This window comes from Lissotriton helveticus, chromosome 8, assembly GCF_964261635.1.
Source record: "Lissotriton helveticus chromosome 8, aLisHel1.1, whole genome shotgun sequence".
NCBI lineage: Eukaryota > Metazoa > Chordata > Amphibia > Caudata > Salamandridae > Lissotriton > Lissotriton helveticus.
The window spans coordinates 465,129,168-465,155,215 of NC_136069.1; the positions used below are offsets into that span (position 1 = coordinate 465,129,168).

Here is a 26,048-nt window from a genome sequence, read left to right on the forward strand (position 1 = left end):
CATGCTGTATCTTAGCGCCGTGGGAAGTAAGGTATCCTCTCTCCTCCCATAGCCGCCCAAAGTTATGGGCCACGCCGAAGGCGTACTGGCTATCAGTGTTGATGTTGACGGCCATCCCTGCACTTAGTGTACAGTCTCTGATTAGTGCTACTAATTCGGCAGCCTGGGCTGATTGGTAGGGTATCCTCTCGCTTTCTACTATGGTCTGTAACATGGTGATGGCGTAGGCAGCGGTTGTGTTACCGTCAGGAAGTTTGAAGCAGGAGCCATTCACATACAGGGTGCCGTCAGGGTCAGTTAGGGGTGTGTCAGTCAAATCCACACGGCCTTTAGTTTCTTCCTCCGTCCAGAGGATGCAATCATGTGGGTCAGAATTAGTGTCATTATCAACAAAGGGTAGCAATGTGGCTGGATTGAGCGTAGTGCAACGGCGGATGGTGATATGACTGGCTAAGAGAGTCAACTCATATCCGGATAGGCGTGCACTGGTAAGGTGTTGGATTTTAGTCCTATTTAGTAGAGTGTCAACTGTGCGTGGGGAACCATAACTGTAAGTGCAGTATCAAGGACCAGGCCAGCCGATTGGCGAATGGATATGGCAGCGGAAGCTGCTGCCCTCAAGCAACTGGGTAGTGCGCAGGCTACAGGATCTAGGACTGCAGAAAAATACACGCAGGGTCGTTGTCTGTCACAAAAATGCTGTGTTAGCACTGACAATGCGCAGCCATCATGCTCGTGTACAAAAATAATAAAAGGCTTTTGATAATTTGGGGTGCCTAGCACCGGGGCTGAACACAGAGCTGTTTTTAATTCTTCAAACGCATGCTGACACTCGTTTGTCCAAGGGAGTGGATGAGGGACATCTTTGAGGGTGAGGGCCAACAGAGGTTTGATAAGAATAGAAAATTGGGTATCTACTGGCGGCAGTAGGAGGTGATACCAATGAAGGCACGGACTCCCTTCTGTGTCTTTGGTGGTGTCATTTTACTGATTGTTTGGATTCGTTCAGGGGTGAGGCGGCGTCCCTCCTTCGACAGGAGATGATCTAAGTAGGTCACCTCATGGCGACAATATTGAAGTTTGAAAACATATTTTATTGATTTTGATCAGCAGACAAACCACAACAGCGACAATATTGAAGTTTGGACAGAGAAACTTTGTGATTAAACTGGGCCAGATATAGGAGTAATTTCATTGTAGCTTCCTTACACAACGTCTGTGTCTGCAGCTATGAGCAAATCATCAACGTACTGTAGTAGTGTTGTGCCTTGGGGTATGGTCAGGGAATCAAGTTGGCCCTTGAGGGCTTGACTATAAATTGAAGGGCTCTCTGTGTATCCTTGGGGAGCTCTACAGAACCGGAAACTGCGTCCTGTTAATGAGAATCCAAAAAGATCCCTGCTCTGTTCATCGACGGGAATGCTGAAGAAAGCATTCTTTAAGTCGATGACGGAGAAGAAACATGCAGACGGTGGAACCATAGTGAGTAGGGTGGTGATATCTGGGACCACAGGAAACTGGGGTACTACTATTTTGTTTATCTCGCGTAAATCAATGACAAAACGATAAACAGGGGGTTTGGAAGGGTCAGTGCGTTTAAGTACGGGCAAAATTGGACTATTGCACATGTTTCCTCTTGTCTCTTCGACCACACCTTTGTCAATAAGTTCAGAAATAATCTTAAGTAGTGCCATTTCCCCTTCCTTGGGTATTCTGTATTGGGGAAGTTGGGGAGGGCGAGCATTTTCCTTCAAGGTAACAGAAAAGGGGGGTATGGCCAAAAGGCCGACATCAGTATCACCTTCGGCCCAAAAAGTGGGAGGGACATTCTGAAGTTCCTGGGGGATGGAGTCTGGGGAGGCAAAATACACTGGGTGCGTGGTAGGGGTGCCCATGGTAATGTAAACTCCATCAGGTGAGCAATATATTGTGGCATGTAATCTTTTCAAAAGGTCTAAACCCAATAAATTCTCGCCACAGGTGGATGTCAAAACCAAAGGGGTATTAACCGTGTAAGGTCCTATCGTTAGTTCTAGGGGTTGTAAGATGGGCTAGATACTGGGGTGCCAGAAAACCCAACAGAAATGTTATTTGCGCCAGACAAGGGGGCCCCAGGGACTTTGGACCTAGCAATAGAACTTTTGGTTGCACCAGTGTCGACCAAGAATTTTTCAGTAGAGCCCAGTGTTGTAACATGAACATACCGTCCCTTCTGGTCAACAGGATAAGGCACGGGTCCCTTTTCTTGTCCTTGGCAATCCTAGTATGACAAAAACCCTGTACCTTCCTCAGGCTCGTAGTCATCAGTAAAGTAATTGCGGTCCTAGCGGCATCAAACCTATTCTCCTGCGTAAAAGAGCGTCTGTCTTGTGGCTGTGGTCTAGGTCCGCCTCGGCCACGTCCTCTCTGGGGAATGTGGTCCTGCGAAGCGGTCAGCGGGGGCAGAGTTGTTCTGGGTTAGTAAGGGACATTCGTCACGCCCATGGGCCTCTTGGCGACAATAAGCGCACTGGTTGGGTCCCAGAGGCGGGCGAGGGGTACCAGGGGTAGGTCTCTGAAGTATTCGTTGAAACTTAGGGGCACCTCTGTTTTGGGTCTGGGTTGGGTATGCTTGTTGGAGTAAAACCTTTGTCTTTAAATCTTTAGTCTTCTTATCCGTTCTATCTCGCTCTTCATTCTCCCTGTTCTCATAGTACTGGGCCATTGTTAGAATACCAGACGGGGTGGAGATGGGCCATGCTCTCTCGGACATTTTTAGTTTAGCCCCAAGCTCGGGTAACAGATTTGATACAAATTTGTCTACAAACAGTCTTTGTCCCCCTTCTAAAGTCATGTCCTGTCCACTATAGTCGGTGAAAGTGCTTTCGAATTGGGGGAAAAAGTCAGAGACCCTCTCATCTTTCTTCTGCTTGCAGGCAGCTAGTTTGTCCCAATTAATGCGGTGAGGTGTCAACATTTTTTTCATGGTAGTTAGTATCTGGGCCGGAAGGGCTAAGATCATGGGGTCGGGTTTCTCACCGCCAGTACGGGCTCTGTCAGCTTCCTCAAATTGCTTCCACGTATGGCCAAATTCCGCCTGATCAGTATGACGTATTTTGGACCATACTTCAGTCGGTACCACGTGTCCCATTAACATATCTATGTCTGCTAGAGTCATAACACAGGAGTGGAGTGTCTGGGTCAGTTCCTTATAGTAACCTGCTGGATTTTTGCGTGTGTCAGGTAATTGATTTTTAAGCTGGAGGACATCAGATCTTTTCCAAGGGACATGTGCCCAAATTTGCCTAAAACCTGCTGGTATTTCAGGGTTGCAATCTGTACCAGCAATGCGGTCCCTCCAAACATGTTGTACCTCCCTCATTGGAAAACCCTTATTTAATGTAACACCAGATAAGGAGTCTCTGTAGGCTACTAATGTTATTAGATCGCGTAATAGTGCTGGTCCCTGAACATCCCCTTTTCCAACCTTATGGTGAAGATCCAACAGACCCGAGGGTGGACCTGATTCTACAAAATCCTCCCACATTAGGATCAGTATGTCACACATTTCACAAAAAATATCAATTTGCTGAATATGTGTCCACTGATCCATTGTCATCCATATATCCTGAGCAGTGTACATAGCGTTATTTTCCATCCAGATATGGGCTTGTTGACTCATAGCTAATTGTTCCTGGGTACTGCCCACCAATCTGCGCAAAGTGCGTCGTCTGGGAGTGGGCGGCCTATGTGAAGTTACATAAGGGATATAGTCACGGACCGCTGACCAGGCATTCGCTAATAGCCCAGCACTGGGGGATGGTGTCGTACGGTTATCAACAAGGAATGGGTTGGTCGCAATGGGAGTTGGAGGTATATAAGGTTGAGCAGGTACGGGATTAGTGGAAGGTGCAACGAGAGGGAAAGAAGGGTGGACTTGCACGGGTACAGTGACCTGAACAGTCGGGGTGTTGGGGCAAAGTGGCTGAGGATTTGGAAAAACCAAGGCGGGGACAGGGGCAGCGACTGGAGCAGTAGCAGGGGCCAGTCGGGCGGGATACATGGCAGGAGTATAAGGCGGGGGGATGTTCAACATGGAGGACATGAGGGAGTCATCTTCCTTGTCCTGGGTCTTTTCGGGGACCTTCTTCGTGATGTAACATCCATCTATCTGCATTCTATTTAATCTATCCTGTATTTCTATACTCTCCTCTATTTTCTGATTATCATGATTCAGGGCCTTTTGAATTACACTCATACCCATTACTTTAGCTTCGCTCTTTTTGAGTTTGATTTCCTTCTGTTTGGACTCCTTGTGCCAAACCCGAAAGGAATCAAGCATTGCGGGCCTAACTTTTCTCTGAAACAGTTTCTCTTCTAAATTATCTAGTACAGGAGGCTCAAAACTACCATATATTGGCCATTGTAATTCAGTGCTACCTTTCGTATATTTGTGCCAAAGTAAAGAGAATCGGGCCAACGCCATGTTTAGCATAGACTTCATGGTTAGGGGTCCCCAAAGGAGGAATCGGACAAGATTCCTCTAATGCGGAGCCCTGCGAACAAAACCGACAACAAATTTTCTGGAACTTACTAAATCCAGGCATCTCTAGACGTGTATCCTGGTTCCAAACAACAAAGGGTAAAATCTCAAATCTACAGTATATAACTGTGCTTACCCCTTGGCTTCGACTTTTGCAAAAGTAGAATCAAAATACCAAAAACCAAAGTACAATTTACCAAAGAAGTGGGCCACACCCACTCTTACCTGACCGTTAATCTTCCGTCGCACGCGGGTGTCACAAAGGTCTTGATCTCCAAAAGACTAGGAACCAGAACTGGGGCGTCAGTCGGGGCCGCAGTCGGGTAGCCCACTGGAGGGAGTAATCACGTAATCGGAGACCTTGGGACCACAATGACAATTTTCATCCAATGCAGTGGCGCGCCTCCCTTAGCGTTCGATCACGGATTCCTCATGACCACCAGGCTCGATGACGACCACCGAAGACACCCTATGTTGGGCGCCAATTGTAGAACCAGCTTTTTGGAGACCCTCCCCCACTAGGAGAGTCAAAGCCAGTGGCGCAGGGAAACGCCTTGAATCTACGGGTCCTTCTTGCATCAATCATACATTACCAAAGAGACCAGGACAACCAGCCGTGGAGGGAAGCAAGTCATTTATTAGCTCTAGCTAAGGACAGAGGTCCCAGAATGGCACAAAGACAACTGTATGGGACTGCTGCTTCAATCCGCAGCCTACACATACTTATAGCGCTAGCCACGCCCATGTGCATAATACATAGTTCCGCATTTTGATGAGTTCCTCTTTTTGTCACGTTCTCCGTTGAGCTCATGGTGCAATCGTGGCAAGGGACATCTGTTCTCTCATTGCACAATGTTCACAGCCTCGTACTCCCTTGTGAAATGGCGTGGTCACAGGACGTAGCTTTCCGCTTACTCGACCAGGTGGTGCGGTCATGGGGCACGGGAGTTGGTCGTGACAGGCTGAGTCACCAACGATGCACAGGACGTGGCTAAGTCTTTTGACACCATTGGGGGGTGAAGCACACAGGCAGTATCTGGGAATCGGTTTGAACACAAGGAACAAGGGTTTGTGTAAGATTCAACGGGTATGTGGAAGACGGGCCTTCATCAAGTTGCCGAGAGCATGGCAACTAAAAATGGCGTCTCGAGGGTTTTTCGTTTACGGTTCAACACATCGCCCTGCCAATGTTACCATCTAGTAAGTCTTCCTGGGTATGATAGGTATGCGTCCCTAAATAAGGAAGGCAGTGGGGTTCCCACTTAATATCTTGCGCGGCTGGAGGCGGATTGCATGCTGGGTCGACCGGGAAGACACAAGTCTTCGCCCAGTTGACTGTGAGCCCGGAAATTTCCCCAAATCTATGAAGCAACGTCCATGCCCCCTCTAAACCATCTCCCGCGTCTTTTAAAAACAGCAAGAGATCATCCGCATATAATGAGATAAAGTGCGTCTGACCCCGGAGTTGTAGGCCTTGGAACGCTCTCCCCAGCCTAGCACTGATAGCCAATGGCTCTATGGCCAGGGCAAACAATAACGGGGACAGTGGGCACCCTTGTCGTGTGCCACATCCCACGGGATATGAGGAGGAGATGATCGTTCCCACCTTCATTCTGGCGCTCGCTGATGAGTACAATATTTCGGTCCAGCGGACGTATCCCTCTCCAAGCCCAAAGGCTCTCATAACAAAGAATAAATAGGGCCACTCTGAACTGTCAAATGCTTTCGCAATATCCACGGAGAGGATTGCCGCCATTTTATCTCTATAGTGGTCCCCACCCAGAATACATAGCAATCGGCGCACACTGCCTGCAGTATTGCGAGTAGGAATGAAACCGGCCTGATCAGGGTGAACCAAACGTACCATGTGCGGGAGAAGTCGAGTGGCCAGAACACGACTCAATATCTTATAATCAGAGCTGAGCATGGATAGGGTCGATACACAACGGGTCAGTAGGGGCCTTCCCTGGCTTAAGTAGAGGGATGATAACAGCTTCCCTAGCCGAGGTCGGCAGAACCCCCAACTCCCTGGCCTCTTTAAAAACCAGTAGTAATCTAGGGGCAAGGATATCTACATAGGTCGAGTAAAACTCGATTGGCAGGCCGTCGTATCCCGGAGTTTTGTTTCGTGCCATGTGTTTGATAGCGCATCTAATTTCAGACAGCGTAATGTCCTGACCAAGGGAGTCAGCCTGCTCTGCATCTACAATGGGTAGCTCCACATCTTCCACAAAAGCACGCATGTTAGCTTCACCGGCCCGCAACTGGCTGTCATACAAATCTGCATAATAGTTACGAAAGTGGGTATTAATCTGACGCTGAGTGTATTCCATTTGTCCCGTCGGTGAAGCCAGCGCTAGAATAGGAGTACTTCTAGGGAGGGGGTCGGCCAACCACGCCAATAAAGTACCCACCTTATCCCTTTCGGCATGTGCACGAGCCAAGTAAGCCCTATGATCGAAGCACCTCAAGTGCTCCACGACCACCGCTACGGTCTCTTTAGAACTCAGAACCAGTTCCCGCGCCTCAGGGTTAGTCGAGTGTGTACGCTCTGCCTCCCTAAGTGTCTTTTCTGCGGAGTCGATTTCTTGCATTAGTACTTTCTGCACTCCCACCCATTTAGTAATACACAAGCCCCGGATCACCACTTTAAAGGCGTCCCACTCCAGGGCAGTCGTCGTAGCTCTACCCTCATTATCGCTGAAGTATCGATCTATACCCGTCTCCAGTTCAGCGCGGAAGACCGGATCATCTTACATCTCTGGACGTAATTGCCAGGACGGTATGGCCGGGCGCTCCAGGGCCCAGCAGAAACTCACCAGCAGCGGGTTATGGTCTGAGATGGTATGCAATAGATAATCACTACAAGCCACCATAGTAACTAGGCCAGCACTACATAAAACCGCATCAAGCCTCACATGCAACTCTTGCAAGGCCGAAAAGTATGAGTAATCACGTTCCCCAGGGTGTTGTGCTCGCCATACATCAATAAGCCCCCAGCTATCCTGCCACTGAGGTCTGACCTTCGAAAGCTTATGAATTGGGGCATCGGGCAACGGGGAATGGGATGTGTCCATGGTCACGTCCGCTATGGAGTTACAGTCTCCACCTATCAATACCAGATTCGTGAAATAAGCGGCCAGTGTTTCAGACATGTGAGCAAAAAAAGTCTCCTGTTCCACATTTGGGGCGTAAATACTGCAAAGGGTTGCATCTCGCCCGTAAAGGCGTCCCACAACCACCGCATAGCGGCCCTCAGGGTCCACCAACTGGTCAGTCATCTGAAACAGAACCCCCGCTCTGACCCAAATCAACACCCCTCTCGCAAAACCCGAATAGGTAGTATAATAAAGCTGCCCCCGCCACCTACGCTGCAATACTAACCCTTCAGTCTTAGTCAGGTGTGTCTCCTGGAGGAATACTATCTGCGCGCCCCTGCGTACTAAATAGGAGTGGACCTTGTATCGTCGTTGCATAGAGTGTAAACCCCGCACATTACAAGTTATACATTTCACATCAGGTAATGGACCCATAATTGAATTGTAAAAACACAATAAGTTGCCGCTCCCCCCAAGACATGCCGGTGAGTACCATTCCCCAACCAAATCTCCCCACATCCCCAACAATCCCAAGCCAACCCTTAACACTGCCCACCCTCCCCAGAACAGGCACTAACATAGTGAAACCCATCCAAACTAACCCCAACAAACGCCCTCAAAAGATGTCAAAGGCGTACTAACTGGGAACCATCCGGTGGGGGTGGGATAGAACCTGGCAAGACAACAACAGCCAGCCAATGTCCCCTGCACCAACCCGCCAATAGGGTCCAGACCCTCAATAATAAGTATATATAATATATAAGTATATAAGTATATAATGAAGGTAACAGTGCCCCCCAATCAATAAGATAAAGACTTTTCAGGGACCAGGTGCCCTCACTGACCCTCACTGACCCCCCCAGAGCCCCGGGCACCCCAGGTCCCAGCCGCCCGCTGCACAGTAATCCAGAAAGTACAGAGCTTCAACACCCGCAGGATGAGTCACAGAGTCTACCTCGTTTATCATGGAGCATCCACCATGTGGTCTGCCGTACCCGGTGTCACCTTGGGAAGAATTTGGCTGCTAGACTCAGACAGCTCGGCCTCTGTCTCATTAGCTTCTTTTTCCGAGTCCGTGGATGCTACCGACGAAGGCGCCTCGGTCCCAGCGATACTCGCAACAGCCTGTAGTGCCGCCAAACGGTCCGTCTGCGATAGTGAAGGGCCCCCAGGCACCGAGCGCCGTCTCCGATTCTGACGGGGCCTACGAAGTCGCTGCTCCAGTGCCGGTTGCCGCAAGGGCAAACCCGCTTCCCCCCCTGCCAGCCCGGTATTCCTCCAGCCACGTCCAGGCCTCCTCAGGGCTATTGCTAAAGTGTGTTTTGCCATCCAGCATAATTCGCAAGCGAGCAGGGAACATCAAAGAATATTGTAAGCCTTCATCACGGAGCGCTCGTTTGACCACCAAAAATGAAGCCCTGGCCCGCTGTACCTCGAGTGTATAATCTGGGAATAGTGTGACATTGCTATTGTCCACAGCTGAGGGGCCCGAGGTCCTGGCCTTGTGAAGGAGTAGGTCTCTGTCCCTATAGTGGAGGAGGTGTGCCACCACCGGCCGAGGTGGGAGTCCAGGATCCGGCGGGCGCGCCGGCACACTGTGGGCCCTTTCCAATGTGTAAATCTGTGACAGGCCTTCTGGTGCCATGTCCGGGAACCAGCGCTCTAAGTAGGCCACCATATCAGCTCCCTCAATCCGTTCCGGTAGACCCACCACGCGGACATTGTTCCTTCTATTGCAGCCTTCCGCATCGTCAGCTCTTTTCTCCAGGGTCTGCAGCCGGGACATGACGTCTCCCATTTGAGCATCTAATTTACGTTGTGCAGGCCCTATGTCATCCAGCTTAACCTCCGTCTGTCGCACCCTGTCGGACAGTTTAGCATGGTCGGCCTTCAAGAGTCCCAATCCTGTCGCCACCTGCTCAATATCTTGCTGGAGGGGCGTTTTATGGCCCGCTGGATTTGTTCCACTTGATGCTTCTGGAGTAACCCAGGAGGAGTAGTCACCGGGTCTCGTGGCCCCGCTCCGTATCCGGTTCCGCATTGTCCAGGGAGGGACCCCCCTGCTTTCCCCGGGGTTTCCCCATGGTCGAACTCCTCAGGCGCAGCCCAGCCCCGACGGGGCCCAGCCCCAGCTACGGCCGAAGGAGCTGTTTGTTGTGCTCCCCGCAGTGGGGGATAAGGAGTGAGTGAGCGTAGCAGCAGCTCCCGAGCTCCGAAAGTCCGCAAGGGCAAAAACCAGGGAGTTCCAGTTTAACAAAGCAACTTAGGTGAGGCCCTCAGATAACAAGGATTCCAGGAGCTGTAGACACTAAGTATGGTACCGCTAAGTAGATCAGTCCAAGCAACAGTTACCTCATGGGGCACACCTTCCGACTGATGTCCTGCTACTAGCAGGCGGCTTCGCCCCTACACGTTACTGTCCAGTCGTGCACAGTGCGCCTCCCTCTAAGTTCATGCACCACCAGGCAAGGGGCTCCCAGCTGAAGGGCAATGGCTGCTGTGAGGCAGAATATGAAAGTGCGCCTCTCGACACGGGCGCCGCCTCAGGGACCTGCCCAGTATCTCTGCAGGACGGGCACCAGGCGTCTCCACCAGCCAAGCCCCGCCAGTAACCTAGGTCCAGCAGTACATTCATTAGTTCCCGCGGGCCCCCACAGTGACCCTTGTACTGCCGTCGGGGAGGGGGGAGGGGAAAGGGGGTTGGGAAGGACACGGCCAACAACGCCGTACTCACACAGCCCCCCCCACCTCGGCTCACCTCAAAGAAATAATCCGATTGCCCAGGGGCAGCACAGTGCAGGGCGACAGCCGTTCCTGCGTCGTCTCTCCACCAAAGTTCCTTTTGGAGGGGGTGGTCAAATCCACCGTTCCTCTTCTCCCGGCTGGGCCCAGTGCCACCTCAGCATCCCCTGTGCACTCCGGCAGAATCCATCCAGCAGTCTGCCAGCTGGGCCACGTCAACTCCCGCAACGTCTCCTGCTTCGCCACGGGGGAGGGAAAGAGCTCACAGACAGCCGTGCCGCTCCCGCTTGGCCCCCGCACCTTAGCCCGCCACAGGCATGCGGTTCAATGCCCCAGTAACAGTCTGTCAGGGGGCGCCCACCAGCCCTGCACCCCTCCGCCAGTGAAGGGCACGCCGATAGGCCGCAGGCCGCGCTCTTCCCCACTCGTCTTCTGGCCGGGCTCAGCTCCGGAGCTCCGCCACGGTCCTCTCCGCATGGCCAAGTCCAGAGGGGGTCCCCCACGCCGCTCCCAGTGCCAGGAGCTCCAAAGCCCCGTTCCTCAGCACACCAGGCAGGGTCAGTCAGCTGATTACGAAGCTCTGCTACAAGGATCGCTTCGCAGGCACCGCCATCTTCAGCAGCGGTCAGGCCTCGACCCGGGAGCTACACCGGGACCCCGAGTCACCCAGGAGGCTCCCTTCTCCGCAGGGTTCATGGGAGCAGCTGTCCTTGCCCCACCTCTCAAACAGGAGCCAATTTGGGGGGACCCAGGCAGCCCCTGAAACAGGATAATGATCGGGGTCGGTGCGGAGCTGCAGGCTCACGCTTCCTTCTCCATCGGCTCCCAAGCCACGCTCCCCACCACGAAACACTTGATGACAGTTTTCTGATATAAATTAACATTAGATTAGATTGATGTCGTTGAAGAGAAGATTGTGTTCATAGTAATACATTAAATATGCTTTCAGTGTACTAGTAATTATGTTTTATGTTTTATGTTTTATGTTTTTTATTGGAATTTTGTATAGATTAAAGAATGGTTTTAAAATGTGTGCAATGTCTTTGTGATATTTAAAAAAAATTGTTCTGCTATGAAGAAAAAACTAAAGTTATAGTTTACCCCCTAGTTACAGAACCTTTTGTAGGCTTTATTTGTGAAACTTCAAATACTTAACAAGACGATGTGAGTTAACTTGTCCAGGTGATTTTGAGTATCTTCAGTGCCACTGATTCAAACCTTTAGAGTTTGTTTCTTTTATCTTTAAAATAACCATACTTATAGAGCATATTGATTCTCTCATGGTTTCAGAAACCCTGCCTGTTTGCTGTTGGCAGCTCAGCTAATACATTTTGGTATGTTTTGTTGAATGTTGCTGTAAAATGAGTCGTGGCCCATCATTATTGGTTGAGGGCCTCAACTCCACCTTTTTCCTCCGACAAGGAGAGTGTCTGTTAGGCTGAACAAAGGGCAGCCTGGCAGAGACTCTTCTTGTTCAGGTCAAGTAGCCAGGATATAGACATGCGCTAAATGCGCAGGCTCCTGGCTGCCTAAGCGGAACTTTGCCAGGCTGAGGATTTCACAGCCTTGTGGGCGTGACCTCTTCAGCCTGGCAAAAATGCCTTGAGGCCCTCCGCCTTGTGACGAGGGGTAGTGTCACTGATTGCCTCGCACCTGGGTGCTTCAGTTTTAAGGCTTGAAGTGCCCATGGCTGAGTGCCAATCAGTGATCCCCTCTTCACAGAGTGGGATAGGATCAGCAGTCTCACTGACCCATCCCACTCTGTGAGGAGTGAGATACTGGTGCCTTCCCTCATTAGCAGACCTTTGGTCAGCCATTTGGGGAAGGCGCAGTCCCAACCCTCCTGGGACCACTGAGGCGTTCCTCACAGAGAGCTACAGTGAGGGTAAGATTTTTTTTTTTTTAAAGTTTGGTGCTTGTGTGTGTATGAGTGTATGCATATATATGTATTTGAGTGAGTGTGTATGTGTTCATGTCACAAACTTATTAGAGCAGCCAAAGGTGCGTATTTCAAAGAACGTATTGAAAAAGCTAAAAATCCCACTAAGGAACTTTTTTCAATATACAAAGAGCTCACGGTCCCCACCAGACTTGAGGCTCGAGACACATACTCTAATGAGTTATGTGAGGAGATTGCAGATTTTTTTGTGAAAAAAGTAGATTTAATACATGCTACTTTCACAAATACCCCACATGACCATCATTTAATAGTGAGAAAGGTTCCCGACACCAAGCCCCAGTTGACAACCTTTACAGTCCCTAAGAGATCTGACCTGCTCTCGATTATGAGAGGAATACATTCTGGATCCCCCCTGGATGTAATCTCCCCTAATCGATGTACGGGAGTCCTTGATGGCATGACCGAGCAGATTGAACAGCTTATCGCTCTCTCTTTCCAGGAGTGCCATGTGCTGGAGGCCTGGAAAACCGCTCAGGTTATACCCCTGAAAAAGAAAGCAAACATTCAGATCTCTCAACTGCAAAACCTCCGTCCGATATCTCTTCTCCCCTATTGTGGGAAAGTTGTGGAGAAGGTTGTGAATAAGCAACTTATGCAATTCATCGAAGAGAACTCCTGCCTCCACTCAACCCAGTCAGGTTTTAGAGCAGGTTATTCAACCGAATCTGCGGTTCTGTTTTCTACAGAACGCTTGAGACAACTTGTTGACGGAGGGCAGACAGCAGCGTTGGTGTTATTAGATCTCAGTGCAGCATTTGACACCGTGCTGCACTCAACGCTGCTGTCACGCCTATCAGATATGGGAATCGAGGGTCCAGCCTTGGAATGGGTAAGATCCTTCCTGGAAAACAGGAGTTTCCAGGTACACTGCCCTCCCTATAAGTCATCCCCCGCAAGTTAAGGCATGGGGTTCCACAGGGCTCAAGTTTGAGCCCCACGCTGTTTAATATTTATATGGAGCCCTTGGCACATATTGTGGAATCCTATGGTGTGGATATCGTCACATACGCTGACGATACCCAATTAATAATTCAACTTGCCAATAACCAGCCTGAGGAAGCCATTAATTTTTCCAACTGTATGCGGGCAGTGGCTGGGTGGATGAACAACAACTGCCTTCGCCTTAATGGCGAAAAAACTGAGTTGCTAGTGATCGGTAAATTGTCCTCTACCTGGTCGCAGGATTGGTGGCCGACGGAATTAGGGCCTATCCCCCGCCCAGCAGAGGCTGTAAGAAACCTGGGAATCATGATCGATGTGGAGTTGTCCTTCAAGCAACAAATCAATAAAATCACTGGAAAATGCTTCGGAATTCTTAAAACCCTCCGCAAAGTTCTCGACCTGCTCCCCTTTGGTGTCAGGAAGAAACTTATCCACGCCCTAGTCACGCCGCATTTGGACTATGGCAATGCCCTTCTCCTTGGCCTGAGCAAAAAAGGCATTCAACAACTTCAGTGTGTCCAAAATGCCGCCGCCCGCTTAGTACTAAACCTTCCACGTAGGGCATCCGGTACAACGGCATTACGTAAACTTCATTGGCTCCCCATTGCGGAGCGTATTAAATTTAAGGCACTGTGCATGGCTCATCGCATTGCCCAGGGAAAAGGCCCCAAATACCTGCAAAGACTCCTTATCACCCATCGCCCTACTCGAAATCTTAGATCCGCTGGAGCGATGTTATTTAAACTCCCCCGCGTTTACAAGTCCAGAATGGGAGGTAGCTCCTTCCGCTTCTTGGCTAGCAAGCACTGGAAAGGCCTCCCCCTGAACCTTCGGATGGAGCCCTCCGAAACAAGATTTAGACAAAATCTAAAAACTCATCTTTTTCCAAAGTAAATGTATCCTGACACTTCTGGGACTTATTGCATCTTGGTTTCAGCTTCATTTGGGAGCAGCAGTCTTTCAGCGCGGGGACACACCGTCTCAGGTGTAACCAGGCGCTTAAGAAATGGTCTTATTATTATTTATTATTATGTGTGCCCCCCCTCCCCCCCACTTCCTGCTAAAATTACCAGCAGACACTGTGCAAAATTATCTGGGCCTGGGACTTTGTTGCTTCATATATTGGCTATGGCTGATTTACTTCTTCCACTGTGGGGGTTCCTTCTAGTTGTAAGATGTCCTCTCTATCTATTGGTGGAACCTAAGGTCCTTTAAACAGCTTGGTATTGCTTTTTCAGGGAATTATTGTTAAGAATATAGGTCTGTATATTAGTTGTGGAAGACCTGTAGCAATTCCTCTGTGGGGTTCTAGGAGTGCAGTGTCATTAGAGTGACAATGATTTTGATACTGTTGTTTTCTGATTTTTATATGCTATTAGTGTATCTGCTTTGTTGCCATATTTGTTGTACTTTTGGTTCCAAAATGACATTGTGCCGACCACTTCTGTAGTGAGTACTTGTTCGAGATTTTCCTAGCTCTTTTAAGTGCCCTGTAAACTTTTTTTTCTTATTTTTTTTCCCGCTTTTGTTATTTTATGATCCAGATTTATAATTTTTCCGGTTGAGTCATATCAAGGTGGCTGATCTCGAAATTAACTCAGCCCTGATGACCGCCTTTGCGATGTTCCAGATTATAACCCAAGATACTCTATTGCTAGCATTTTCCCATTATAGTTTTCTAATGTTTCTTATATAAAGGTTTTTGTAACTGGATCTCTTATGGTTAGTTGGTCTGTACTAAAGGAAGCATTTTCATATCTTGAGTTCAGGCATACTAAACTCTATCTTTCTTCCTTGTCCCAATGGGAAGTTATACTTATAAGATGCTATGAATAAACTCCCATTCTATCCTATGGGACAGATAGCCTTTCAATAGTGTAAAATTAAAGACACTGTATTTCACCATCAGTACATGTCGCACACACCAATACATGTCCTACCTTTCACATACACTGCACCCTGCCCGCAGGGGCACCTTGGGCCTATTTTAGGGGTGACTTGCATGTAATAATCTGGAAGGTTAGGGCCTGGCAATTGCCAGGTCAACATGGCAGTAGATAGTGTGTGCAGACACTGCAGTGGCAGGTCTGAGACCCATTGGAAAAGCTGCTTGTGTGGGTCGCACAATCTGTGCTGCAGGCCGGCTAGCAACATTTGACTTACAGGCCATTTGCACACACAGTGCACTGTACTAGTGACCTAGTAGTATGTCAAACAATCCAATTATGGAAACTCCAATCAATATTCACAATTTTTATAGGGAGCACTTGCACTTTGACACTGATCAGCAGTGGCGAAGTGCCCAAAGCATCTAGACTGGCAAAAATTAAATCCAACACACAGCAAAAATAAAGGCGGAAGATTCAAAAAGACAGGGGAAAACAATCAAAAGGATGCCAAGTCTAACAGATACCAAATTGGCTTCATATGGCATGGGGTGCAGCCAGTGCTTCCTCATCGTAGTGTTGAATACCTAAATTTGCGAGTCGCTATTAAGGAATGTTTAGGCATCGCTATTTTGTTAGCGATTCCTACATGCATAGGCTTTTGCAAGTCCTTAATTGCGATTCCTTAATAATCGCAATTAAGGACTCGCAAAAGCCTACCTTGATGCATGTGCCAGTAAGTCCTTTAGATCTTGTGACACTGATAGGGCTTTTGCATTCTTCATTATAAGTTTATTCATTACCTTTATCCGGAGATCTGAGTTAATGATGTTTTCCACTTCCAAAGCTTAGAAGGACTTCTTTAGGAACAGCCTCCACTCAGTTCGGCTCCTGTATCCTCCTCCATAGCAGCTGCTTTAGAATACTAGTCTTAGCTGTTTTTAATTTTAAGCAGTAAGCTATCCATTTGGCACGCAGCACCAGATTTGGCACGCAGCACCAGATTGGGCTTGGCAAGTACACTCTGGGAAAGCAAGCAAAAGTCTAAATTGTGCTTTTTTTTGTTTATCCAACAGATAAAATAGGTTGTTTTTTAACATTATAGCAATATAGGAGAGTGTCGGCATAACTTTACTGGCCACCACAGTTAGAAGTGATTGCAGGTTTGGTCAAACCAAGCTCCTTTTTTATGTCCCATTGCACATAATTGATGCTTTTCTGAGCCCTTTAAAGTTCTCTTTCATTCAAGTGCACGCCCAAGTATTTGAACCCTTTCACGCTCTCCAGTTTCATGCCCTCCACGTTAAATTAATTTCGCACTAAATACTTATTTAGGTTGATCTTAATTGAGTTATTCATTGCAATATCGGACCAAGGCATTAAGTATTAAGAGGGCTTTGTAGACCCACTTGGGTGTGGTTGAGCATATCCACGAGGGACATGATCTACTATTAATCGAATTGCATTCCAGATCGACCTTAAAGGGGATAAATAATAAAAGAGCAAGGATGCATCCTTGCTTAAGGCCTTTATGTGTATAGATTTTCTCTGAAGTGAACCAGTTTGTTGCCAGTTTAATTTTCATCCAGGTTTCACTGTAAAAGGACTCAAGTGGTTTCAGGAGACAAGGAGCGATCCCCTAGCCATACACCTTAATCCATACGTGGGCTCTTGGCTCGTTGTCAAAGGCATTAGTGAAATCAATAAATCTAGCATATAGTGGCAAGGCATTTGACGGGGCAGAATCCGGTTGAAACAATGGGATCAGCTGTTTTTCATGAGACCACTGTTCAAGATCTTCGTTCAGGAGGCATGTATTATATTACAACCTTTTCCCTGTACATCTAAGAGTGCAATCATTCGGTAGTTACTTGATGCTGGAAGGCAGTCCTTCGTATAGTTTGGAACTAATATTGACCCCCCCTCCTTGCCCCCCGGTTGAGCTGTCAGGCACTGTTCTTGTCTAAAAGAAGTTAGCATAAACGGAAGTTAGGATGGGACCCCAGAGGAAGCCATCTGATTTAAGAAACGCGGCAGGCACTCCATTTGGTCCGGGTTCCTCCAACCCTCTTAATTGACTTGGCATTCGTTTAACACTTCTTAAGCTGGGCCATTGACTACTGCCATTGACTACTGCCATTGAGGAATATTCCCTTCCTTACAGAGGGATCTACCTTCCCTGAGGCCCCCATCGCTCTTTCATTTGCTGCCGTACTAACCAAAAAACTTGGATCAACCTGGGCTAACAAATTCTTCTCCCTTGGTGCCATGTGTTTGTGAGCATCTGGTTCACTGGAGCTTTGCATTGGTGGTCAGCACGGGCGGCAAGATCTTGGCACAAATGGTCTTTGTCACGGTCACATAGAGACCAAAACTTTAGGATTTCTCCTTTTCTTCAAGCAGGAGCTCAACTGATGCCACACCAAGAGAGCTGGACCTGGCAGGCACCTCTTGGGGATCAGGAACGTATTCCAGCAAAGTCTAGCAGGGCTCAGGCAGGTTCAGCTGCAGGTCCTGGCAGACCCAGCTGCAGCAGGTCAAGTGGGCAGTTGCACAGAGGCCTCTGGAGCTTGTTGTGTTCCTGTAGCTCAGAACAGGAGGTTGGTCAGTTGACCCTTAGTCACTTCAGCCTGGGATGAAGGTGCAGGTCCAGGCTTCCTTCCCAGCAAGTAGGGCAGACCTCAAGCAGTAGGGCGTCCTTCTGTAATATTCACAAGACTAGGAGTATACTGAAGAGCTGGGTCTGAGGGTCCAATTTTATTTATACCTGGTGTCCCCTTTTATTGGGAGGCCCTTCTAACCTCCCCCCACGAGGTGTCTGGAATTTCCTTCCTCCCTGCCCTGACCCAGATTGTCTGGGGTTACAATAGACTAGTGTGAGACCCTTTGTGAGTGTGCTGGGGAAGCCCTTTTGAAGTCCAAGTGTATTACCCCTCCCCCAATCCTGCCAGAGATGTCCCATCTTGTTGACATCTAGTTGCCCTCTGTTACTATCTGGGAGGAATATACAAAGGCTAACATCCCACTACAGCTAGTCATGTAGTCAAGTGACCCAAGATTAGGGTGACCAGCTGGCATGGATGGAAATTCAGGATGGTGAGCGTAAAAATTCAGGACAAAGGGTCAAAATTCAGGACAGAAATTCAGGACGGAAGGTAAGTTTAACAGACACATCAGAGGAGGTAGCGGCATAGTATAAAAGTAAGTAAATAGATAACCAACATAAGTACAATGTCAAAATATGTTTATATTTGGTTAAAAAGTAATAAAGCACACCAACCAAAATTTGACTACTAATGTAAGTGACAGCTATGAGAGGATTTTGCCCTCTTAGTATGATTGCTAGTACACTGACTCACGTACAGTAGCAACATTCGTTTTAGTGCTTGTTTTTGAAATGTTACTTTTTCTCTGAACTAACAGACTTCAGAAAGTCTTTGTTCCTAAGAGGAAACTGATAGAAATCTGCCGACGAATATTTCATGTTCACCTGGATCTGCAATTCCGCCTTAAACATCTCAACATCACACCTATTTTGTGTGTCAGTCCAGGTGAACTTCAATTGAGAAAAAATCCTCTCAGTAGGTGCATTGCTGCCTAGCTAGCAATGTTTAAATGACATGAGGTTTTTATGTTTGGAACATCGCATGATAACTTTGACAAACATTCAGCCATTTCTGCACACATGGTAAGTTGGTGCCTGCCACAGCTCGCAAAGCAGGAGCAATCATACTGTATTAGTTGATTAAGTATTGCAGTTCCAGATGACGGCTCAAGTTAACTGCCTCAGCAACTTTGCTGTCTGCTGAAAGGTGAACATTTCTCTTAAGGAGCATGATTCTGTTGCCAACAAGTAATACCTCACTGAAATATCAAGCCATTTTTCTAAATACTTTAAGAAGCATTCAAAAAATGTAAAACAATCTTGTTGTATGCTTGTGCTCAACTCTGAATCATGACACATTAAAGAATTGTGCACTTGGAAGCCAAAGAACAGATTTTTCACTCTCTCCTTTGTTGTTCCACAATATCCTGAAGAAGCATAGTACCTCTGGGGCGCTCACCGCATCCTTCGCAGGATAGATGCGTTGAAAATGATAAAAATTTCGTGAAGGAATGAAAGATAAGCTTCACCTTGTGACATGGTGGCCTCCCCAACTTTTAAGTTCTAGAACATCCCACATTGCTCTCAGAGTTTTTTCTTGCCTGAGGGAAAGGAAATATGATTTTCATCCTGCCCAGTGATCCACTGTGCTGGGAGTTGCCAAAACAAAGGCTGCCACTCTAGGTCCATAAAAGAAATAAATTATCTCAACTCTGCTGTTCGCTTAGCTGCAGAAGAGAAATTATTGTAGACTTTTAGAATAAAGGAATCCACATCCATAGAAAGTCCATTAATGGCGTGTTTAGCACAGTTGTTTAGGATGTGGGTAGGACAAATAGGCAGAATGTCTTTATTTGCTCCCTTCTAAATCTGAATTACAAAGTCATTGATAGTTGACACTTGCATTGTTTTCACAGTATGCAGCGACGTGCTCCAATTTCAACCCATGCTCTTTTAATTTAGTTGTGATCTGCTGTGGAATTGCAGTAGCAGTCTCAGCTACATCGTCATAGAAATCCAGCAGAGTGTAGGTCACACCGGAAGTGAAATTGAAGTACCACTACAAAAGTGGATATAGTTTAATGTTTCCTTTGTTTGAGGCATCGCTGCAAAGTGAAAAATATCCATCTTGTAAGTTTTCAAATGCTTGCTGTGACGATAGAGGTGCAAGCCCATTTTTTGTGATACGTGATGCCTTTGTGCGGCCACAGGATGCTTTTTTTGCAGAGGATGAGTCGGGGTAAATTTCTTTGGACAGCTTGAAGCCACATTCCAGGGACCGGTAGGAGATGTGATGTTTGACAGCATGGTACATTTGGGTTGCCTCTGCAGCTGTGACCTACAGTTTTAAAAAACTGAAAATACAAATGTATGAGCAGCAAGCGGAGAAAGTCTCCACTGTCAGCTGCCAATCCAAAAGAAATTATAGTGTTCTCTTAATATGAACAGAGTGAGAAAAGAATGTATAAGGCAACTTGACTTGGTAAACACTGCTGCACATTTAAAGAGAGTCGCCCACTGCTTTTTAGCAGTGAAGGAAAGGAAAAATAAAATGATAATAACTTTTGTTATTAGCATTTTATTTTGTCCTGATGTCCGGCAGCTTTGCAGGGCGGGATGCTCTCTCAACCGGAGCAGGGAGTGTAGAGAGCACACTGTAAGTGCTCATGAATGTTTGGCCCCATGTCTCGAGCCGGCCAAACATTCATGCGTACTTTGCATGTTCTCCACGCAGGCTGCCCTACAGCCTGCATGGAGAACATGCCCAGGCTCCCAGTCGGCATCTGATCACTGAACCACGGCGCTCAGACAATCACAATGCTGCATTGCAGCATTATTATTGGCTGACTGGAAGCCTGGGTGTGCTTCCTGTTCCAGCCTGAGAGAAGGACTACCAGGAAAGACGTGGCTAGGAAGTCGTGGCAAGGAAGCAGCGAGAAGGTAAGTTCCTTTCTTTTTTTTTTTAACACCTGCCTCTCCCACGTCCCCCAACCCCACACACTCACCCACCATCTCTGCCAGCCGCCACTGCTTAAAAAGAGTGTGACACAGTAAGATGGGTATACATTAATTACATGCAACTTATGTTACAATATGACAAAGCGAGCAATTTCTTACTTTGGCTACTTCCTGCTGGAAGCTTTGTTGCCGGTATGCTGAAATTGTCACCATCTGCACACTGCCCGAGGCATTTTTCTCATATTGTAATCCTGCCTCCTGCTTTTTGATATCCACTCTCCTTTGGCAATGGAAACTTCTTTATTACAGATGCTGCACTTTGCCTTTTATGCATCTTCTGAAGACTTCCAGATGTTGGGGTGTGTAAATCCCATCCTGGTCTATACTTCACAAAGTGTTTTTTTTTCTTGGGTGGCTCTGCCTGCAAGATTTCAAGTTGCATCTATATATGCCTCAAAATCCGATGTGAACATTGCCTCTACAGCACCTTCACCTGACTCATAATCAGACATTGTGTTTTTTTCTGAAAGTACTCTGTACAATACCCAACAAACTTGGGATGTAGATGCATACTGTATTCAATGAAAAAGTCAAATGTATCAGGCACTTACTTTCCTCTCGCTCATTGGCCTGGCCCACCTACCACTGCCCCTTAGGCTCTTACATTTTGCCAAGAGTGTAATAGAAAGATTTCTATACAGGCCCCTACATCTTAAAGACCTGCCTGTGCTTGTAAGAGTTTATCATATGCCGCATTTGACACTGCACTGATTCTTTTCCATTCATACTGACAGGCAGCTCTGAACACTTCCAATTGCTTCACCAAAGCAGATAGACAAAGAAACCATAGTCCAAGTTAGTGTATGTACATCATCATCGTGGTGGTGGTGAGGGGGTGGCATAGGCCTGGGGTGCCTGTGGGGGGAGAGGTGATGGCAGCTAACAGTATGTTTTCTTTGATTTTGATCCTATGTGATAGGTGTGTTTCACTGTTGGGTGTGATGACCACTGAAGTGTGGATATAATGTTGGGAAGCATAGTGACTTGCAATGTGGTGAAGAGGTCTGAGAGACAAACAGGCACTTCACAATTTTTCGGTATGCTGGCAGCTGTACAGTCTTTTCGGTGGTATTTACCCCATATGATCATAGTCTGTTTGTATGGTTACTGCACTAGGTTGCCCAATCTGATATTTTGTGTACAGTTCATGGTGCTGAGCAGGCATGTTTGGTAAGAGAAGTGGTCTGGAAGATCTGCTGGCATGGACTTTGTTACTAGCATCCCAAATCTGAGTGCCATTGTGAGATGTAAAGAAGTGCTCATAGAATGTAGCTAATTGGTGTAGGAAGGTGGATATCTGACTATGGTTACCCCCAAACCTTTTGCCTGGTGTTTAGCTGGTTTTTTACATAGTTGGCCTGGGATCCTGCTATTCAGGGCCCCAGGCTAATTGCTCTCTCCTTAAAATGGACTCCATGTACCTTAGGTACATACCCAATTGGAATTGGCTCACCTTATTGGCCCCTGTAACAGTGTACCCAGGTACCCAGGGCATAGGTGCTTCCAAGGCCTACCAGGGGCTGCAGCATGTATTGTGCCACCCCTGGCCTGGCCTCCATATTTGACACAACTGGCTGATCACTCAGCTGGGGTAAGTCGGTGTAACCACCCCTTACTTAGGTGTAGTATGCCTATACCTAACCTAAAATGGACACATATGTTCCTATCAGACACTCCTATGGAAGGCCTCATCAATCCTGGAGGCAGAGTGCTTGGAAATATGTGAGATGGTGCTCTGGCATGAGCTGAGCCTGTCTGCAGCTTTCGGAACCATGTCCTTTAGCTGTTTCATGATATTGCCATACCATATACTCTTAAGTGCATTATGAACCTCGCGGTTAAATGCTATCTTGGGTTTGGCTTTATCAAAACATGTCGAGTAAGGTGTCATACGAATTGGAATACTACCCCCTCGCCAGTTCTGGCGACGGGGGTAGCATTCCACCCTTCTAGAGGGACACGACATGTACCTAGCCTGAACCCCGGTTAAAGTTAAACAGAGCCTTAGCATCCCAAAATGGATGCTGCCACCACAGACACAAGTCTGACCTCCTGCTGCTGGGAGTCCTTCCAGCGAGGGCAGCTTGGACAAAGGGTTTCCTGCCTGGGGAGGTGCTAGCACCACTCCAGACAGGATTTTGTGTATTGGGTAGGACAGGGCTGAATAGAATCAGACATGCCTGGGGCACACAAGGTGTCCCTGTGCATAGGCCAGTTCAAACCGGTGCTGGGGCTTTCCAGCCCCAGTCCTGGCGCGAAACTGGACAAAGGAAAGGGGGTGTAACCACCCCCCTTCCTGGTTCCACCCAGAGGAGGGACCTAGTAGGTGATCCGGCCCCCCAGATTCGAATAAGAGTGGGAGCTGTGTCCTGAGACTTCAGATCATCCTGAATCAACTTGAAATACAGAAGAAGACTGGACTTCGACATTCTGCTGCACAGAAGACGGAAGAGAATCTTCCTTGTGGCCAAGGAGTGACCACCCTATGAACACAGGCACCAACCAGCAGCTCGACGTCTGCTTTGCCGCCGCCTCCCGCAGGAGCCCGAGCCCAGAGCCTGACAAGACCCAGACTCCCAGACTTCTCACCGCCCGATCCACAGTCCCTGCAAAGTAGGGACCCGTGGAGGCACCGAGAGACGTGGGACCGGACCTCTTGGAAGACCCCCGAAACGCTGACTGCGCAGCATCAGAGGCACCCTCGACGCTGTGCTTTAGGGTTTGAGAAGCCCCAACCTCGAGCAGCCCTTGCACCGAAGATCAGCCCCCCAGCATCTCCACGATCTGCGTGGGGCCCTTTTGCACCGTGCCACTCGACGCGCCATCCCGGCCACTTGCCACGTGGCTAGCGGCCATCTTGGCGACGAAACCTTCAACTTACACTGCGGGTCTGGTTGCTCCAGACTTGCCCTAGCTCCTGTAAAAAGGAGTACCTGCTCTGACCTTGCTGGTCCGAGTAACAAGCCTTTCTCGATTCCTGCGTGGCTTGCATTAGCCAAGGCCTGTTTGCTCCAATCAAGTTGCCGACACCGCCAACAGCGAGAAGCCTGCGTGGGACAGCTCGTGACCGACTCCTGGACGTCTTCGACCCCTCGTGTCCACGTGGCTGCAGAGAGAAGCTACACCTCGACGCCTGTTTGCACCTGACATTGCCTGGTTCCAGTCTGGTTCCACGGTAGTCACTGGCTAGTGACTTTGAACATTGTCCCCTCTGCTTTCAGGTCTTCACCTCTTCAGATCCACCCTTGGATCCACCGGAACTCTTCACATCGAGTCGCCTGCAGCATCTTCAGCTCCAAGCACCATCGACCTGCGTGACGAAACCCGACACTACTTCGACCCTGTGCACCCGCTTCCTGTGGGTGAGGTAACTCAGCTCCGCCGGTGTTCCCACACTGGTACACACCTCTAGTGTCTGTATCTAAAGTTTCATCCTTCTAGGTCACTCGGAAGGTTCCTTTTTAACTAACTTTGTAACTTTTACGCACCTTTGACATTGCATTGGTAAAGCGTGCACTTTCCGCACTGCACCCGAGTCCCGCGGGCCTTTCCCGACTTCTTCACTGCTAGTCCCGAACAGCTCCAGCTATTCCCCAGGCCCTAGGCCTCTTCACTTTCCCCATAGTGGTTCTTATACCACTATTTTAGTATATGGTTTAGGTGGCCCCTAGGGCTCATCCAAAATTGTGCAACTTTTGTGTATTTAAACTGTGTTTTGTTTTAACGCATTTGCTTCTGTGCTCATAAAGAGTATCAGGGGTATTTGTAGAAATAAATCTATATATATTTTCAATATATATCTGTGTGGTGTCTTTTCATTTGGTATTCAAGGGATTGTGTATGGTAAAACAGCTTGCTTCACATGCCTTTACAGAGTTTAGCCTAAGACTGCTTAGTCCATGCTACCCCTAGGATAGCTTGTCTATAAGGTTGACTTTACAACCTGCACCATAAGGGTTGCTTGGCATGGTACAAGGTGATCACTAGAACTAGTGAGCATCATATACCAGGCCAACTTCTCACATTGGTGAGCAGCGGATTGGGATTTGAGCTTGCTGTTGTTTTACCATTACAATCTTTGAAAATATCATTTGAAAGATCATACAGGTACCTGATAGGTACACTAAAACAAGACTAGATATACTTAAGTTCTACTGAACTTAGTTGTTGTAGAGGATAGGGAGTATCACACCCTGACTACAACTACTAGATAGGTTTTGTAGGAAAACACAAGTGTAGGTAGATTGCAACACATCCACCACACTAGAGCAATGTCTGGAGCAGAGGGATCCACTGGAACCACCTCTGTTGAGAGTGACCCTCCAAGGGCACCATCCAAATTTGCTATCTTTCCATTTAAGGAACTGAGGCAACTGTGTTCCATGAGAGGAATCAAAACAGGTCCTACTCCTACAGCAGGACACCTCAGAGAGCTATTAGACCAGTCTGAAGCTCTAAAGAACTCCAAGCCAGGCACCTCAGGGACTGGTGAGGAAGTTTCTCCTTCTGAAGATGATAACCCTGATGCCCCTGCCCCTGTCATCCAGATAGATGAGGAAGACCAGACCCCTGGGAATTCTCAGCCTAAGGAAGAAGAAGGGGAGGAGGTAGAAGAAAGTGATTCTGATGATGATAGAGATAGCCAGGTGTTAGTCAGCAGGCTTAACCAGGCTAACCTAAGCTTATTTGGGACTGAAGGTGGGCCCAACCCATTCAGACCCCCAAATGGACTTAACCAGGAGCATAGGAGGAGGAGGAATCACTCAGGTGAGTCCAATACTTCCCATGTTTCTAAAGGTTCTCATGGTAACTCCAGAAGGGAGTTCACTAGCCCTCAGAGAAGGGAACATGAGGCCAAAATGAGAGAGGCTGAACTTAGGATCCAGAGACAAGAATTAGAAGTTGCCCTGGCCAAAGAGAAACTTGCTAGAGCAAGGCAGCCTAGAGAGAGTGGATTAGAATCCACTGGTGGCAGCACTATCCCTAAGGATAAAGACAGGTCCTATGACAATAGAAACCTGAGTAAGATTGTGCCCCCCTACAAAGTTGGGGATGATATCCACAAATGGATGACTGCACTTGAGAGAGCTTGCAAAGTACAGCAGGTCCCTCAGGAGCAGTGGGCAGCAATCTTGTGGCTCTCCTTTGAAGGTAGAGGCAGAGACAGACTCCTCACAGTTAGTGATGGGGATTCTAGAAACTACCTGGTCCTGAAGAGTGCTCTGATTGATGGGTTAGGCTTAACCACTGAACAGTACAGGTTAATGTTCAGAGA

General features: G+C 48.0%; 1 protein-coding gene and 1 pseudogene across 1 annotated transcript in view; one reads left to right on the forward strand and one right to left on the reverse strand.

Moving 5' to 3' along the window:
* CDADC1 (cytidine and dCMP deaminase domain containing 1) overlaps positions 1 to 26,048 on the forward strand; it is a 221,347-nt gene that overhangs the window by 51,960 nt on the left and 143,339 nt on the right.
* Positions 19,638 to 21,225, reverse strand: LOC144773130 (uncharacterized; annotated as a pseudogene).